Below are 14,081 nucleotides of genomic sequence, written 5' to 3'. Positions count from 1 at the left end.
GCATCGCACGAAAGCGCTGCCCCGGCGCCCCGCACGAGCCGTACTCGTGGACATTGTCATCGGGCGAACCGCCGTACTCGAGGCGCGTTGGCGGCAAGACCCCCACAAATCGTGCGCGCTTTGCTGCGGCATCGCACAAAAGCGCATCCCCGGCGCCCCGCACGAGCCGTACTCGTGGACATAGCCGTCGGGCGAAGCGCCGTACTCGAGGCGCGTTCGCCGCAAGAGCCGCTCAAATCGTGCGCGCTTTCCTGCGGCATCGCACGAAAGCGCTGCCCCGGCGCCCCGCACGAGCCGTACTCGTGGACATGGTCATCGGGCGAACCGCCGTACTCGAGGCGCGTTCGCCGCAAGAGCCGCTCAAATCGTGCGCGCTTTCCTGCGGCATCGCACGAAAGCGCTGCCCCGGCGCCCCGCACGAGCCGTACTCGTGGACATGGTCATCGGGCGAACCGCCGTACTCGAGGCGCGTTCGCCGCAAGAGCCGCTCAAATCGTGCACGCTTTCCTGCGGCATCGCACGAAAGCGCTGCCCCGGCGCCCCGCACGAGCCGTACTCGTGGACATAGCCGTCGGGCGAACCGCCGTACTCGAGGCGCGTTCGCCGCAAGAGCCGCTCAAAACGTGCGCGCTTTCCTGCGGCATCGCACAAAAGCGCTTCCCCGGCGCCCCGCACGAGCCGTACTCGTGGACATTGTCATCGGGCCAACCGCCGTACTCGAGGCGCGTTGGCGGCAAGAGCCCCTCAAATCGAGCGCGCTTTGCTGCGGCATCGCAAAAAAGCACTTCCGCGGCGCCCCGCACGAGCCGTACTCGTGGACATTGTCATCGGGCGAACCGCCGTACTCGAGGAGCGTTCGCCGCAAAAGCCACTCAAATCGTGCGCGCTTTGCTGCGGCATCGCACAACCGCGCTTCCGCGGCGCCCCGCACGAGCCGTACTCGTGGACATAGCCGTCGGGCGAGCCGCCGTACTCGAGGCGCGTTCGCCGCAAAACTCGCATAAATAATGCACAAACTCATGAAAATCACATCTGCCGAGGCCGCCTAAAGCCCGAATTCACCTCCCGGGCGTCGAGAGGTCCGTTTCGGACTTTGCTGACAAAGCGGACGCTTTACTGTTTCGCGTCTGCCTAGGCGGTATGCCCCCTTATATATGCAGCGATAAGTACCCAGACCCCCGCGGGTCATAAGCGCGTCTACCGGAGCGGGCTTCAAACGAACGTAACTCTGCCTTCCGTTGCGCGAAAGGGACGGGAAAGGTCTCAAAATATTCGCCTTTCTCAGCCCCACACGCGGAACTAAAAATTGAGCGGCTGCGCCCACGGGAACGGCCGTGAACATTCGAAAAGGCGGCCCCTTGCGAACCTGGTCAATCACCCGCTGCTCCGGCTACAGTGGAAGCAGCGGGTCGAGGAGGACTGCACAAGATGGGCGGCAGCGCGGCCGACACGTGGCGTAAATTTCGTCTCGTTCCGCCAGGTGAAAGTGCCTTTAAATATTCGAAAACCGTTTACCGCGTCCGCCGGGGAGGCAACCGCGTCTGCCTAGGCGGGACCGCGTCTGCCTAGGCGAGCTTCAAACGAGCGTAACTCTCACTTGCGTTGCGCGAAAGGGACGAGAAAGGTCTCAAAATGCTCGCCTTTCTCAGCCCCACACGCGGATCTAAAAATGGAGCGGATTCGTCCACGGGAACGGCCGCGAAGATTAGAAAAGGCGGCCCCTTGCGAGCCTGGTCAATCACCTGCTGCTCCGGCTACAGTGCAAGCAGCGAGTCCGCGATAACTGCACAAGATGCGCGCCGGCGCGGCCGAACCGTGGCGTAAATTTCGTCGCGCTCCGCCAGTTCAAAGTGCCTTTAAAAATTCGAAGACAATTTACCGCGTCTGCCTAGGCGGGACCGCGTCTGCCTAGGCGAGCTTCAAACGAGCGCAACTCTCACTTGCGTTGCGCGAAACGGACGGGAAAGGTCTCAAAATGTTCGCCTTTCTCAGCCCAACGCGCGCAACTAGAAATTGAGCGGCTGCGCTCAAGGCAACGGCCGCGAGAATTCGAAAAGGCGGCCCCTTGCGATACTGGTCAATCGCCCGCTGCTCCGGCTGCAGTGGACGCAGCGGGTCGGCGATGACTGCACAAGATGCGCGCCGGCGCGGCCGAACCGTGGCGTAAATTTCGTCGCGCTCCGCCAGTTCAAAGTGCCTTTAAAAATTCGAAGACCGTTTACCGCGTCCGCCGGGGAGGCAACCGCGTCTGCCTAGGCGGGACCGCGTCTGCCTAGGCGAGCTTCAAACGAGCGTAACTCTCACTTGCGTTGCGCGAAACGGACGGGAAAGGTCTCAAAATGTTCGCCTTTCTCAGCCCAACGCGCGGAACTAAAAATGGAGCGGATTCGCCCACGGGAACGGCCGCGAAGATTAGAAAAGGCGGCCCCTTGCGATACTGGTCAATCGCCCGCTGCTCCGGCTACAGTGCAAGCAGCGAGTCCGCGATGACAGCACAAGATGCGCGCCGGCGCGGCCGAACCGTGGCGTAAATTTGGTCGCGCTCCGCCAGTTCAAAGTGCCTTTAAAAACTCGAAGACCATTTACCGCGTCCGCCGGGGAGGCAACCGCGTCTGCCTAGGCGAGCTTCAAACGAGCGTAACTCTCACTTGCGTTGGGCGAAAGGGACGGGAAAGGTCTCAAAATGTTCGCCTTTCTCAGCCCCACACGCGGATCTAAAAATGGAGCGGATTCGCCCACGGGAACGGCCGCGAAGATTAGAAAAGGCGGCCCCTTGCGAGACTGCTCAATCGCCCGCTGCTCCGGCTACAGTGCAAGCAGCGGGTCGGCGATGACTGCACAAGATGCGCGCCGGCGCGGCCGAACCGTGGCGTAAATTTGGTCGCGCTCCGCCAGTTCAAAGTGCCTTTAAAAACTCGAAGACCGTTTACCGCGTCCGCCGGGGAGGCAACCGCGTCTGCCTAGGCGGGACCGCGTCTGCCTAGGCGAGCTTCAAACGAGCGTAACTCTCACTTGCGTTGCGCGAAAGGGACGGGAAAGGTCTCAAAATATTCGCCTCTCTCAGCCCAACACGCGGAACTAAAAATTGAGCGGCTGCGCCCACGGGAACAGCCGCGAAGATTAGAAAAGGCGGCCCCTTGCGAGCCTGGTCAATCGCCCGCTGCTCCGGCTGCAGTGGAAGCAGCGAGTCGGCGATGACTGCACAAGATGCGCGCCGGCGCGGCCGAACCGTGGCGTAAATTTCGTCGCGCTCCGCCAGTTCAAAGTGCCTTTAAAAATTCGAAGACCGTTTACCGCGTCCGCCGGGGAGGCAACCGCGTCTGCCTAGGCGGGACCGCGTCTGCCTAGGCGAGCTTCAAACGAGCGTAACTCTCACTTGCGTTGCGCGAAAGGGACGAGAAAGGTCTCAAAATGTTCGCCTTTCTCAGCCCAACGCGCGGAACTAAAAATGGAGCGGATTCGCCCACGGCAGCGGCCGCGAAGATTAGAAAAGGCGGCCCCTTGCGAGCCTGGTCAATCACCCGCTGCTCCGGCTACAGTGCAAGCAGCGAGTCCGCGATGACAGCACAAGATGCGCGCCGGCGCGGCCGAACCGTGGCGTAAATTTGGTCGCGCTCCGCCAGTTCAAAGTGCCTTTAAAAACTCGAAGACCATTTACCGCGTCCGCCGGGGAGGCAACCGCGTCTGCCTAGGCGGGACCGCGTCTGCCTAGGCGAGCTTCAAACGAGCGTAACTCTCACTTGCGTTGCGCGAAAGGGACGGGAAAGGCCTCAAAATGTTCGCCTTTCTCAGCCCCACACGCGGATCTAAAAATGGAGCGGATTCGCCCACGGGAACGGCCGCGAAGATTAGAAAAGGCGGCCCCTTGCGAGCCTGGTCAATCACCTGCTGCTCCGGCTACAGTGCAAGCAGCGAGTCCGCGATAACTGCACAAGATGCGCGCCGGCGCGGCCGAACCGTGGCGTAAATTTCGTCGCGCTCCGCCAGTTCAAAGTGCCTTTAAAAATTCGAAGACCATTTACCGCGTCCGCCGGGGAGGCAACCGCGTCTGCCTAGGCGGGACCGCGTCTGCCTAGGCGAGCTTCAAACGAGCGTAACTCTCACTTGCGTTGCGCGAAAGGGACGGGAAAGGTCTCAAAATGTTCGCCTTTCTCGGCCCCACACGCGGATCTAAAAATGGAGCGGATTCGCCCACGGGAACGGCCGCGAAGATTAGAAAAGGCGGCCCCTTGCGAGCCTGGTCAATCACGTGCTGCTCCGGCTACAGTGCAAGCAGCGAGTCCGCGATAACTGCACAAGATGCGCGCCGGCGCGGCCGAACCGTGGCGTAAATTTCGTCGCGCTCCGCCAGTTCAAAGTGCCTTTAAAAATTCGAAGACCATTTACCGCGTCTGCCTAGGCGGGACCGCGTCTGCCTAGGCGAGCTTCAAACGAGCGTAACTCTCACTTGCGTTGCGCGAAAGGGACGGGAAAGGTCTCAAAATGTTCGCCTTTCTCGGCCCCACACGCGGATCTAAAAATGGAGCGGATTCGCCCACGGGAACAGCCGCGAAGATTAGAAAAGGCGGCCCCTTGCGAGCCTGGTCAATCACGTGCTGCTCCGGCTACAGTGCAAGCAGCGAGTCCGCGATAACTGCACAAGATGCGCGCCGGCGCGGCCGAACCGTGGCGTAAATTTCGTCGCGCTCCGCCAGTTCAAAGTGCCTTTAAAAATTCGAAGACCATTTACCGCGTCTGCCTAGGCGGGACCGCGTCTGCCTAGGCGAGCTTCAAACGAGCGTAACTCTCACTTGCGTTGCGCGAAAGGGACGGGAAAGGTCTCAAAATGTTCGCCTTTCTCGGCCCCACACGCGGATCTAAAAATGGAGCGGATTCGCCCACGGGAACGGCCGCGAAGATTAGAAAAGGCGGCCCCTTGCGAGCCTGGTCAATCACCTGCTGCTCCGGCTACAGTGCAAGCAGCGAGTCCGCGATAACTGCACAAGATGCGCGCCTGCGCGGCCGAACCGTGGCGTAAATTTCGTCGCGTTCCGCCAGTTCAAAGTGCCTTTAAAAATTCGAAGACCATTTACCGCGTCTGCCTAGGCGGGACCGCGTCTGCCTAGGCGAGCTTCAAACGAGCGTAACTCTCACTTGCGTTGCGCGAAAGGGACGGGAAAGGTCTCAAAATGTTCGCCTTTCTCAGCCCCACACGCGGAACTAAAAATTGAGCGGCTGCGCCCACGGGAACCGCCGCGAAGATTAGAAAAGGCGGCCCCTTGCGAGCCTGGTCAATCACCTGCTGCTCCGGCTACAGTGCAAGCAGCGAGTCCGCGATAACTGCACAAGATGCGCGCCTGCGCGGCCGAACCGTGGCGTAAATTTGGTCGCGCTCCGCCAGTTCAAAGTGCCTTTAAAAACTCGAAGACCGTTTACCGCGTCCGCCGGGGAGGCAACCGCGTCTGCCTAGGCGGGACCGCGTCTGCCTAGGCGAGCTTCAAACGAGCGTAACTCTCACTTGCGTTGCGCGAAAGGGACGGGAAAGGTCTCAAAATGTTCGCCTCTCTCAGCCCAACGCGCGGAACTAGAAATTGAGCGGCTGCGCCCACGGGAACCGCCGCGAAGACTAGAAAAGGCGGCCCCTTGCGAGCCTGGTCAATCACCTGCTGCTCCGGCTACAGTGCAAGCAGCGAGTCCGCGATAACTGCACAAGATGCGCGCCGGCGCGGCCGAACCGTGGCGTAAATTTCGTCGCGCTCCGCCAGTTCAAAGTGCCTTTAAAAATTCGAAGACCATTTACCGCGTCTGCCTAGGCGGGACCGCGTCTGCCTAGGCGAGCTTCAAACGAGCGTAACTCTCACTCGCGTTGCGCGAAAGGGACGAGAAAGGTCTCAAAATGTTCGCCTTTCTCAGCCCCACACGCGGATCTAAAAATGGAGCGGATTCGCCCACGGGAACGGCCGCGAAGATTACAAAAGGCGGCCCCTTGCGAGCCTGGTCAATCGCCCGCTGCTCCGGCTGCATTGGAAGCAGCGAGTCGGCGATGACTGCACAAGATGCGTCGCGGTGCGGCCGACACGTGGCGTAAATTTCGTCGCGTTCCGCCAGTTAAAAGTGCCCTTAAAAGTTCGAAGACCGTTCACCGCGTCCGCCGGGGAGGCAACCGCGTCTGCCTAGGCGGGACCGCGTCTGCCTAGGCGAGCTTCAAACGAGCGTAACTCTGCCTTGCGTTGCGCGAAAGGGACGGGAGAGGTCTCAAAATGTTCGCCCTTCTCAGCCCAACGCGCGCAACTAAAAACTGAGCGGCTGCGCTCAAGGCGACGGCCGCGAGAATTCGAAAAGGCGGCCCCTTGCGAGACTGGTCAATCACCCGCTGCTCCGGCTACATTGGAAGCAGCGGGTCGGGGATGACTGCACAAGATGCGCGCCGGCGCGGCCGACGCGTGGCGTAAATTTCGTCGCGTTCCGCCAGGTAAAAGTGCCTCTAAAAACTCGAAGACCATTTACCGCGTTCGCCGGGGAGGGAACCGCGTCTGCCTAGGCGGGACCGCGTCTGCCTAGGCGAGACTGTTGAATCGCCCCTATCTCGAGCGAGAATGGCAGGAAAACGACGGGACCGGTGGCAAAAGATTCGCCTGCACACTGACTTCAAATTCGTAGGCTTGAGACATAGGGGCCGGCCGTGAAAAGTTTGAAATGGTCAAAGTCTCCCTGTCGCGAGCGGTTAATCGCCCGCTGCTCCGACCGCAATGTGATGATCGAAAAAGATGCGCCGCAGCGCGGCCGACGCGGCGCTGTAAAATTCGTCGTGCTCCGCCAAAGAAAAGGACCTTTAAAAATTCGAAAACCCCGTACCGCGTCTGCCTAGGCGATACCGTTCAATCGCACGTATCTCGGCCCAGACTGGCAGCAAAGTGACGAGATTGGTAACAAAAGATTCGCCTTTGAACGCCCTACACAGGGAAGGCAAAGTCGCAAACGACTTTCGTCCCGCGTCGGCCGGGGCGAACGCGCCCGAACGGCAAAGTCCGAATAAAGCGACCCCGTCTACCGGGGCAGACGCGCCCGAACGGCAAAGTCCGAAAGAGGCGACCCCGTCTACCGGGGCAGACGCGCCCGAACGGCAAAGTCCGAAAGAGGCGACCCCGTCTACCGGGGCAGACGCGCCCGAACGGCAAAGTCCGAATAAAGCGACCCCGTCTACCGGGGCAGACGCGCCCGAACGGCAAAGTCCGAATAAAGCGACCCCGTCTACCGGGGCAGACGCGCCCGAACGGCAAAGTCCGAATAAAGCGACCCCGTCTACCGGGGCAGACGCGCCGGAACGGCAAAGTCCGAAAGAGGCAACCCCGTCTACCGGGGCAGACGCGCCCGAACGGCAAAGTCCGAATAAAGCGACCCCGTCTACCGGGCCAGACGCGCCCGAACGGCAAAGTCCGAATAAAGCGACCCCGTCTACCGGGCCAGACGCGCCCGAACGGCAAAGTCCGAATAAAGCGACCCCGTCTACCGGGGCAGACGCGCCGGAACGGCAAAGTCCGAAAGAGGCAACCCCGTCTACCGGGGCAGACGCGCCCGAACGGCAAAGTCCGAATAAAGCGACCCCGTCTACCGGGCCAGACGCGCCCGAACGGCAAAGTCCGAAAGAGGCGACCCCGTCTACCGGGGCAGACGCGCCCGAACGGCAAAGTCCGAAAGAGGCGACCCCGTCTACCGGGGCAGACGCGCCCGAACGGCAAAGTCCGAATAAAGCGACCCCGTCTACCGGGGCAGACGCGCCCGAACGGCAAAGTCCGAATAAAGCGACCCCGTCTACCGGGGCAGACGCGCCGGAACGGCAAAGTCCGAAAGAGGCAACCCCGTCTACCGGGGCAGACGCGCCGGAACGGCAAAGTCCGAAAGAGGCAACCCCGTCTACCGGGGCAGACGCGCCCGAACGGCAAAGTCCGAATAAAGCGACCCCGTCTACCGGGCCAGACGCGCCCGAACGGCAAAGTCCGAAAGAGGCGACCCCGTCTACCGGGGCAGACGCGCCCGAACGGCAAAGTCCGAAAGAGGCGACCCCGTCTACCGGGGCAGACGCGCCCGAACGGCAAAGTCCGAATAAAGCGACCCCGTCTACCGGGGCAGACGCGCCCGAACGGCAAAGTCCGAATAAAGCGACCCCGTCTACCGGGGCAGACGCGCCGGAACGGCAAAGTCCGAAAGAGGCAACCCCGTCTACCGGGGCAGACGCGCCCGAACGGCAAAGTCCGAATAAAGCGACCCCGTCTACCGGGGCAGACGCGCCCGAACGGCAAAGTCCGAATAAAGCGACCCCGTCTACCGGGCCAGACGCGCCCGAACGGCAAAGTCCGAAAGAGGCGACCCCGTCTACCGGGGCAGACGCGCCCGAACGGCAAAGTCCGAAAGAGGCGACCCCGTCTACCGGGGCAGACGCGCCGGAACGGCAAAGTCCGAAAGAGGCAACCCCGTCTACCGGGGCAGACGCGCCCGAACGGCAAAGTCCGAATAAAGCGACCCCGTCTACCGGGCCAGACGCGCCCGAACGGCAAAGTCCGAATAAAGCGACCCCGTCTACCGGGGCAGACGCGCCCGAACGGCAAAGTCCGAATAAAGCGACCCCGTCTACCGGGGCAGACGCGCCGGAACGGCAAAGTCCGAAAGAGGCAACCCCGTCTACCGGGGCAGACGCGCCCGAACGGCAAAGTCCGAATAAAGCGACCCCGTCTACCGGGCCAGACGCGCCCGAACGGCAAAGTCCGAAAGAGGCGACCCCGTCTACCGGGGCAGACGCGCCCGAACGGCAAAGTCCGAAAGAGGCGACCCCGTCTACCGGGGCAGACGCGCCCGAACGGCAAAGTCCGAATAAAGCGACCCCGTCTACCGGGGCAGACGCGCCCGAACGGCAAAGTCCGAATAAAGCGACCCCGTCTACCGGGGCAGACGCGCCCGAACGGCAAAGTCCGAATAAAGCGACCCCGTCTACCGGGGCAGACGCGCCCGAACGGCAAAGTCCGAATAAAGCGACCCCGTCTACCGGGGCAGACGCGCCCGAACGGCAAAGTCCGAATAAAGCGACCCCGTCTACCGGGGCAGACGCGCCGGAACGGCAAAGTCCGAAAGAGGCAACCCCGTCTACCGGGGCAGACGCGCCCGAACGGCAAAGTCCGAATAAAGCGACCCCGTCTACCGGGCCAGACGCGCCCGAACGGCAAAGTCCGAATAAAGCGACCCCGTCTACCGGGGCAGACGCGCCCGAACGGCAAAGTCCGAATAAAGCGACCCCGTCTACCGGGGCAGACGCGCCGGAACGGCAAAGTCCGAAAGAGGCAACCCCGTCTACCGGGGCAGACGCGCCCGAACGGCAAAGTCCGAATAAAGCGACCCCGTCTACCGGGCCAGACGCGCCCGAACGGCAAAGTCCGAAAGAGGCGACCCCGTCTACCGGGGCAGACGCGCCCGAACGGCAAAGTCCGAAAGAGGCGACCCCGTCTACCGGGGCAGACGCGCCCGAACGGCAAAGTCCGAATAAAGCGACCCCGTCTACCGGGGCAGACGCGCCCGAACGGCAAAGTCCGAATAAAGCGACCCCGTCTACCGGGGCAGACGCGCCGGAACGGCAAAGTCCGAAAGAGGCAACCCCGTCTACCGGGGCAGACGCGCCCGAACGGCAAAGTCCGAATAAAGCGACCCCGTCTACCGGGCCAGACGCGCCCGAACGGCAAAGTCCGAATAAAGCGACCCCGTCTACCGGGCCAGACGCGCCCGAACGGCAAAGTCCGAATAAAGCGACCCCGTCTACCGGGGCAGACGCGCCGGAACGGCAAAGTCCGAAAGAGGCAACCCCGTCTACCGGGGCAGACGCGCCCGAACGGCAAAGTCCGAATAAAGCGACCCCGTCTACCGGGCCAGACGCGCCCGAACGGCAAAGTCCGAAAGAGGCGACCCCGTCTACCGGGGCAGACGCGCCCGAACGGCAAAGTCCGAAAGAGGCGACCCCGTCTACCGGGGCAGACGCGCCCGAACGGCAAAGTCCGAATAAAGCGACCCCGTCTACCGGGGCAGACGCGCCCGAACGGCAAAGTCCGAATAAAGCGACCCCGTCTACCGGGGCAGACGCGCCGGAACGGCAAAGTCCGAAAGAGGCAACCCCGTCTACCGGGGCAGACGCGCCGGAACGGCAAAGTCCGAAAGAGGCAACCCCGTCTACCGGGGCAGACGCGCCCGAACGGCAAAGTCCGAATAAAGCGACCCCGTCTACCGGGCCAGACGCGCCCGAACGGCAAAGTCCGAAAGAGGCGACCCCGTCTACCGGGGCAGACGCGCCCGAACGGCAAAGTCCGAAAGAGGCGACCCCGTCTACCGGGGCAGACGCGCCCGAACGGCAAAGTCCGAATAAAGCGACCCCGTCTACCGGGGCAGACGCGCCCGAACGGCAAAGTCCGAATAAAGCGACCCCGTCTACCGGGGCAGACGCGCCGGAACGGCAAAGTCCGAAAGAGGCAACCCCGTCTACCGGGGCAGACGCGCCCGAACGGCAAAGTCCGAATAAAGCGACCCCGTCTACCGGGGCAGACGCGCCCGAACGGCAAAGTCCGAATAAAGCGACCCCGTCTACCGGGCCAGACGCGCCCGAACGGCAAAGTCCGAAAGAGGCGACCCCGTCTACCGGGGCAGACGCGCCCGAACGGCAAAGTCCGAAAGAGGCGACCCCGTCTACCGGGGCAGACGCGCCGGAACGGCAAAGTCCGAAAGAGGCAACCCCGTCTACCGGGGCAGACGCGCCCGAACGGCAAAGTCCGAATAAAGCGACCCCGTCTACCGGGCCAGACGCGCCCGAACGGCAAAGTCCGAATAAAGCGACCCCGTCTACCGGGGCAGACGCGCCCGAACGGCAAAGTCCGAATAAAGCGACCCCGTCTACCGGGGCAGACGCGCCGGAACGGCAAAGTCCGAAAGAGGCAACCCCGTCTACCGGGGCAGACGCGCCCGAACGGCAAAGTCCGAATAAAGCGACCCCGTCTACCGGGCCAGACGCGCCCGAACGGCAAAGTCCGAAAGAGGCGACCCCGTCTACCGGGGCAGACGCGCCCGAACGGCAAAGTCCGAAAGAGGCGACCCCGTCTACCGGGGCAGACGCGCCCGAACGGCAAAGTCCGAATAAAGCGACCCCGTCTACCGGGGCAGACGCGCCCGAACGGCAAAGTCCGAATAAAGCGACCCCGTCTACCGGGGCAGACGCGCCGGAACGGCAAAGTCCGAAAGAGGCAACCCCGTCTACCGGGGCAGACGCGCCCGAACGGCAAAGTCCGAATAAAGCGACCCCGTCTACCGGGCCAGACGCGCCCGAACGGCAAAGTCCGAAAGAGGCGACCCCGTCTACCGGGGCAGACGCGCCCGAACGGCAAAGTCCGAAAGAGGCGACCCCGTCTACCGGGGCAGACGCGCCCGAACGGCAAAGTCCGAATAAAGCGACCCCGTCTACCGGGGCAGACGCGCCCGAACGGCAAAGTCCGAATAAAGCGACCCCGTCTACCGGGGCAGACGCGCCGGAACGGCAAAGTCCGAAAGAGGCAACCCCGTCTACCGGGGCAGACGCGCCCGAACGGCAAAGTCCGAATAAAGCGACCCCGTCTACCGGGCCAGACGCGCCCGAACGGCAAAGTCCGAATAAAGCGACCCCGTCTACCGGGGCAGACGCGCCCGAACGGCAAAGTCCGAATAAAGCGACCCCGTCTACCGGGGCAGACGCGCCGGAACGGCAAAGTCCGAAAGAGGCAACCCCGTCTACCGGGGCAGACGCGCCCGAACGGCAAAGTCCGAATAAAGCGACCCCGTCTACCGGGCCAGACGCGCCCGAACGGCAAAGTCCGAAAGAGGCGACCCCGTCTACCGGGGCAGACGCGCCCGAACGGCAAAGTCCGAAAGAGGCGACCCCGTCTACCGGGGCAGACGCGCCCGAACGGCAAAGTCCGAATAAAGCGACCCCGTCTACCGGGGCAGACGCGCCCGAACGGCAAAGTCCGAATAAAGCGACCCCGTCTACCGGGGCAGACGCGCCGGAACGGCAAAGTCCGAAAGAGGCAACCCCGTCTACCGGGGCAGACGCGCCCGAACGGCAAAGTCCGAATAAAGCGACCCCGTCTACCGGGCCAGACGCGCCCGAACGGCAAAGTCCGAATAAAGCGACCCCGTCTACCGGGGCAGACGCGCCCGAACGGCAAAGTCCGAATAAAGCGACCCCGTCTACCGGGGCAGACGCGCCGGAACGGCAAAGTCCGAAAGAGGCAACCCCGTCTACCGGGGCAGACGCGCCCGAACGGCAAAGTCCGAATAAAGCGACCCCGTCTACCGGGCCAGACGCGCCCGAACGGCAAAGTCCGAAAGAGGCGACCCCGTCTACCGGGGCAGACGCGCCCGAACGGCAAAGTCCGAAAGAGGCGACCCCGTCTACCGGGGCAGACGCGCCCGAACGGCAAAGTCCGAATAAAGCGACCCCGTCTACCGGGGCAGACGCGCCCGAACGGCAAAGTCCGAATAAAGCGACCCCGTCTACCGGGGCAGACGCGCCGGAACGGCAAAGTCCGAAAGAGGCAACCCCGTCTACCGGGGCAGACGCGCCGGAACGGCAAAGTCCGAAAGAGGCAACCCCGTCTACCGGGGCAGACGCGCCCGAACGGCAAAGTCCGAATAAAGCGACCCCGTCTACCGGGCCAGACGCGCCCGAACGGCAAAGTCCGAAAGAGGCGACCCCGTCTACCGGGGCAGACGCGCCCGAACGGCAAAGTCCGAAAGAGGCGACCCCGTCTACCGGGGCAGACGCGCCCGAACGGCAAAGTCCGAATAAAGCGACCCCGTCTACCGGGGCAGACGCGCCCGAACGGCAAAGTCCGAATAAAGCGACCCCGTCTACCGGGGCAGACGCGCCGGAACGGCAAAGTCCGAAAGAGGCAACCCCGTCTACCGGGGCAGACGCGCCCGAACGGCAAAGTCCGAATAAAGCGACCCCGTCTACCGGGGCAGACGCGCCCGAACGGCAAAGTCCGAATAAAGCGACCCCGTCTACCGGGCCAGACGCGCCCGAACGGCAAAGTCCGAAAGAGGCGACCCCGTCTACCGGGGCAGACGCGCCCGAACGGCAAAGTCCGAAAGAGGCGACCCCGTCTACCGGGGCAGACGCGCCGGAACGGCAAAGTCCGAAAGAGGCAACCCCGTCTACCGGGGCAGACGCGCCCGAACGGCAAAGTCCGAATAAAGCGACCCCGTCTACCGGGCCAGACGCGCCCGAACGGCAAAGTCCGAATAAAGCGACCCCGTCTACCGGGGCAGACGCGCCCGAACGGCAAAGTCCGAATAAAGCGACCCCGTCTACCGGGGCAGACGCGCCGGAACGGCAAAGTCCGAAAGAGGCAACCCCGTCTACCGGGGCAGACGCGCCCGAACGGCAAAGTCCGAATAAAGCGACCCCGTCTACCGGGCCAGACGCGCCCGAACGGCAAAGTCCGAAAGAGGCGACCCCGTCTACCGGGGCAGACGCGCCCGAACGGCAAAGTCCGAAAGAGGCGACCCCGTCTACCGGGGCAGACGCGCCCGAACGGCAAAGTCCGAATAAAGCGACCCCGTCTACCGGGGCAGACGCGCCCGAACGGCAAAGTCCGAATAAAGCGACCCCGTCTACCGGGGCAGACGCGCCGGAACGGCAAAGTCCGAAAGAGGCAACCCCGTCTACCGGGGCAGACGCGCCCGAACGGCAAAGTCCGAATAAAGCGACCCCGTCTACCGGGCCAGACGCGCCCGAACGGCAAAGTCCGAAAGAGGCGACCCCGTCTACCGGGGCAGACGCGCCCGAACGGCAAAGTCCGAAAGAGGCGACCCCGTCTACCGGGGCAGACGCGCCGGAACGGCAAAGTCCGAAAGAGGCAACCCCGTCTACCGGGGCAGACGCGCCCGAACGGCAAAGTCCGAATAAAGCGACCCCGTCTACCGGGCCAGACGCGCCCGAACGGCAAAGTCCGAATAAAGCGACCCCGTCTACCGGGGCAGACGCGCCCGAACGGCAAAGTCCGAATAAAGCGACCCCGTCTACCGGGGCAGACGCG

Source organism: Amblyomma mixtum, unplaced genomic scaffold (assembly GCF_055824585.1).
Source record: "Amblyomma mixtum isolate Tamu unplaced genomic scaffold, ASM5582458v1 scaffold_129, whole genome shotgun sequence".
NCBI lineage: Eukaryota > Metazoa > Arthropoda > Arachnida > Ixodida > Ixodidae > Amblyomma > Amblyomma mixtum.
Note: the sequence above shows the minus strand (reverse complement) of the source record.